The sequence below is a fragment of the Pristiophorus japonicus genome, chromosome 16, assembly GCF_044704955.1.
Source record: "Pristiophorus japonicus isolate sPriJap1 chromosome 16, sPriJap1.hap1, whole genome shotgun sequence".
In the NCBI taxonomy this organism is placed as follows: Eukaryota; Metazoa; Chordata; class Chondrichthyes; family Pristiophoridae; genus Pristiophorus; species Pristiophorus japonicus.
Window position 1 is genome coordinate 65271473 of NC_091992.1, and position 5218 is coordinate 65276690.

The 5218-nt window shown below is 47.9% G+C and overlaps 1 pseudogene; it reads right to left on the bottom strand.

Moving 5' to 3' along the window:
- Positions 1 to 2196: 2196 nt before the first annotated feature.
- LOC139227226 (U2 spliceosomal RNA) lies at positions 2197 to 2397 on the bottom strand (annotated as a pseudogene).
- Positions 2398 to 5218: the final 2821 nt, after the last annotated feature.

Genomic DNA, 5218 nt, shown 5'->3' on the forward strand with positions numbered 1-5218 from the left:
AATGTTGAGAGGCCTTGAGGTTCATTAATGAAATGAAGTGGGATCGGTGGCACCACCCACAACTCATCATCATAGGCAGTCCCTCGGAATCGAGGCAGACTTGCTTCCACTCTAAAAGTGAGTTCTCAGGTGACTGTACAGTCCAATATGGGAATTACAGTCTCCGTCACAGGTGGGACAGACAGTGGTTGGAGGAAAGGGTGGGTGGGGAGTCTGGTTTGCCGCACAATCCTTCCGCTGCCTGCGCTTGATTCCTGCATGCTCTCGGCGACGAGACTCGAGGAGCTCAGCGCCCTCCCGGATGTTCTTCCTCCACTAAACAACAAGAACTGGCGGTAGCAGATCAGACACCCGCTTCACACCCTGCCAAATCGTCATTCCCACCAGGCGGGGTAAATTTATCCAATGTTCTAAAGCGCTGACGAAAATCTGTCATCAGACATAATTGGAAGGGCTTCTGTGGCCGAGAGAAGACAGAAGGCCCAGGGAAGAAGTGGAGAGAGCATCATCCTGAGCCAGCACTGGAGTCAATGAGCTGTACGGGGATGTATACACATGGGTCAACGCACTGCCCACATAGAAGGCCTGAAGGAGCTAGTCTGCTGGGTGGAGACGGATTGTGCCATTTGGCTCAGGGTAGGATGTTAGGCATGGATGGATTGGTGCTGAATTATACACAGCTGTTGCAGGTTGAGAGAGCTGCTGTAGTCTGGGAGGACGACGATTATAATCTTACCCATCAAGGACAGGAAACAGCACTTTTCCTTTGAGCTTTCCTCTGAGCCCAGGCACCAGGATTGTCCTGGGGCACAGCAGATTCCAGTCATACCAAATGTGGTTCTTCAGGGTATCAGCACAAGCATCAAATACATTGGGGGGCCAATCATACAGCAACTTTACACAAGGAATGTGTGGCACAGATTGTTGCTTTATATAAGATCGAGTAACTTTGTGAATTGCACATGTTTATGTCAGACTGTGTGGTGATGGAGCTCCCAGGGTGTGGACTGAAATTCTCACAATTTGTATCCCAAAGGGTTATTGTTATGAAACCTTTGCAAAATTACACCAGCACCATGGAACTAAGGGGAAAGTGAGAGTATGGATAGAGAATTGTCTCAGTGAGAGGAAGCAGAGGGTGGGGGTGGGTAGATGTTTTCAGACTGGGACGTGGTTTGCAGTGATGTTCCCCAAGGGTCAGTTTTAAGTCCATTACTCTTTGCAATTTCCATAAACAACCCAGACTCGGGTGTAGGGAGCAGCATTATAAAGTTTGCAGATGATACGAAACTTGGCAAAATAGTAGACCATGATGAGGATAGTTATAGGCTTCAGGATGACACAGACAAGATGGTGAAATGGGCAGGAACATGGTGGATGGAGTTCAATGTGGTGCAGTGTGAAGTGATGCACTTTGGGAGGACTGACATGGAATGACAGTAACTATAAATGGCATGATTCTGACAAGTGTAGAGGAGCAGAGAGGCCTTGGTGTCCATTAGCACATCCTTAAAGGTGACAGGGCAAATTGATAAGCTGGTTAAATAGCATATGGATTACTTGGGTTTATAAATAGAGGAATAGAATATAAAGCAAAGAGATCAGGCTGGAACTTTATAAATTACTGGTGAGGCCTCAGTTGGAGTTTTGTGGACAATTCTGGGCCCCACATTTCAGGAAAGATGTAACGGCCTTAGAAAGGGTACAGAGGAGCTTTACCAGGATGTTACCAGGGATGAGTAGATAGAGAAAAATTGATTCCCTCTCATGAATGGGCTAATAACCAGCGGTCATAGATTCAAAATCATTGCAAAAGATCTAGAGGGGAGATGGGGAGAAGTTTTTCACTCAGAGTTATCGGGACCTGAAACGCTCAACCGGAAAAGTGGTGAGAGCCGATTCCATAAATAATTTTAAACAGGACACGTACTGGTGAGTGAGGAACTTACAGGGTTACGGACACAAAGCGGGGTGTGGGACTGAGCACAACTGCGCTTTCAAAGAGCCAGCCCAGATGGGCCGAATGGCCTCCTTCTGTGCTGTAAATGTCTTTTTTTAATTCTTTCACGGGATGTGGGCATCGCTGGCAAGGCCGGCATTTTTTTTTTTATTTATCCAATTTCGTTCCAGATCAACTCTAACGCCAAAGATCACTTTGCGCCAATGTGTTTGATCTTAGGCCAAAAGGCCGAGAGGCGAAGTTGCACCGTTCCTGGAAATATTGCAATACAAGGTCGGTGCATGGAGTGGACGGGGCATGCCCCTGATCCAGCTCCCTGTTCAAAAATCAATTCAATATCATGTCCCCATAGGGGATATTAAACTGATAAGAACAGATACTACACTTGATCTTAGCCGGCATTTATTTCCCATCCCTAATGGCCCTTGAGAAGGTGATGGTGAGCCGCCTTCTTGAACTGTTGCTGTCCGTGTGGTGAAGGTACTCCCACAGTGCTGTTAGGGAGGGAGTTCCAGGATTCTGATCCAGCGACGATGAAGGAACGGCCAATATATTTCCAAGTCAGGATGGTGTGTGACTTAAAGGGAAATTTGGAGGTAGTGGTGTTCCCATACGCCTGCTGCCCTTGTCCTTCTAAGAACATAAGAAATAGGAGCAGGAGTGGGCCATTTGGCCCCTCGAGCCTGCTCCACCATTCAATAAGATCACGGCTGATCTGGTCATGGACTCAGCTCCACTTCCCTGCCCGCTTCCCATAATCCTTTATTCCCTTATCGTTCAAAAATCTGTCTATCTCCACCTTAAATATATTCAATGACCCAGCCTCCACAGCTCTCTGGGGCAGAGAATTCCACAGATTTACAACCCTCTGAAAGAAGAAATTTCTCCTCATCTCAGTTTTAAATGGCAGCCCCTTATTCCAAGACTATGTCCCCTAGTTTTAGTTTCCCTATGAGTGGAAATATCCTCTCTGCATACACCTTGTCGAGCCCCCTTATTATCTTACATGTTTCAATAAGATCACCTCTCATTCTTCTGAATTCCAATGTGCAAAAACCCAATCTACTCAATCTATCCTCATAAGTCAACCTTGACAACCTGTTTCACACCACCACCTGAGGCTCTTGCTGTTGGAGTCCCAAGGGATCCCAGCATCCCTTGGGAGCACTGTATATAAGCAGGCCACCCTCGAGGTACCAGCACTCTGGAGTCTAATTAAAGGAGCTAAGGTCACACTAACTCATTGCTTACAGTACTCAATTTCAACCTTTATTATGAGCATAATAATTGGCGACGAGATAACGAACAACTGCGCGAAAATGCAAAGAACAGTTGGTATCCTGGAGAAGTTCTCAGAAGGGGATGATTGGGAGGCCTTCGTGGAGCGACTCGACCAATACTTCGTGGCCAACGAGCTTGAAGGGGACGAGAACGCTGCCAAACGAAGGGCGATTCTCCTTACCGTCTGTGGGGCAACAACCTACGGCCTCATGAAGAATCTTCTAGCTCCGGTAAAACCAACAACCAAATCCTATGAAGAATTGTGTACGCTGGTCCGGGAGCACCTAAAACCTAAGGTGAATGATCAGCCATGATCTTATTGAATGGTGGTGCAGGCTCGAAGGGCCGAATGGCCTACTCCTGCACCTATTTTCTATGTTTCTATCTTTTTATGTTTCTAAGGAAAGCATTTTGATGGCGAGGTATCGGTTCTACACGTGTCAAGGGTCTGAAGGCCAGGAAGTGGCGAGCTACGTCGCCGAACTAAGTGCCTTGCAGGACATTGCGAATTTGATGGATTCCTTGAACAAATGCTGAGAGACTTTTTTGTCCTTGGCATTGGCCATGAGGTAATCCTTCGCAAACTATTGACTGTTGAAACACTGAATCTGAGCAAAGCCATAACGATAGCCCAGGCATTTATGTCCACCAGCAATAACACCAAACAAATTTTGAAGCATAAAGAGGTTTCGGCCAGTAATGTGCAAGAAATAACGTTGTTTTCGAGCAGGAATATACATGGCAGAACACACACGCCGGCTGCTGCATGACCTCAGATGACCCAGAGTCCGCCATTCAGTCGTTAATGCGAGGCAGTTAACACCTTGTTGGCACTGCGGAGGTGATCATCGGCCCCATCAATGCCGCTTCAAACACTATGCGTGCAACAGCTGCAGAACAATGGGACACCTCCAGCGAACCCTGCAAACCACCACGTTGCAGAGGAAGATCGATCCACTGTGGATCAGGCTGAACTAGAGACTCGAACCGAGGAGGCAGAAGTGTACTGGGTAAACACCTTCACCACGAAAAGTCCACCAATAATGTTGGCAGTTGAACTGAACGGAATTCCAGTATCCATGGAACTGGACACGGGTGCGAGTCAGTCCACAATGAGCAAAAAGGCCTTCGACAGGCTGTGATGCAACAAGGCACACAGGCCCAAGCTCAGCCCCATTCACACCAAGCTAAGAACTTACACCAAAAAACTGATCCCTGTAATTGGCAGGGCAGAGGTCAAAGTCTCCTATGATGGAGCAGTGCACGAACTCCCACTATGGATCGTGCCAAGGGATGGCCCCACACTGTTCGGCAGAAGCTGGCTGGGAAAAATCTGCTGGAACTGGGACGACATCCGAGCACTTTTGTCCGTCGACAACACCTCATGTGTCCAGGTTCTGAGCAGATTTCCATCGTTGTTCGAGCCAGGCATTGGAAGTTTCTCAGGGGCGAAAGTGCAGATCCACTTGGTTCCCGGTACACGGCCCATCCATTGGTACCATATATGATGCGAGTGAAAGTGGAAATTGAGCTGGACAGGCTGCAGCGAGAAGGCATCATCGCGCCGGTGGAATTCAGCGAGTGGGCCAGTCCGATTGTCCCAGTACTCCAAGGTGACAGCAGGGTCAGAATTTGTGGGGACTATAAAGTAACGATTAATCGTTTTTCGCTACAGGACCAGGACCCACTACCCAAGGCAGACGACCTATTTGCGACCCTGGCTGGAGGAAAGACGTTCACCAAGTTGGACCTGACCTCGGCCTACATGACGCAGAAGCTGGAGGAATCTTCAAAAGGCCTCACCTGCATCAACACGCACAAAGGTCTGTTTATCTACAACAGATGCAGTCGACCACGGCAATTTTCCAACAGAACATAGAGAGCCTGCTAAAGTCGGTTCCTCGCATTGTGGTTTTCAGGATGACATACTTGTCACAGATCGTGACACCATCGAACACATGAAGAATCTGGAAGAGG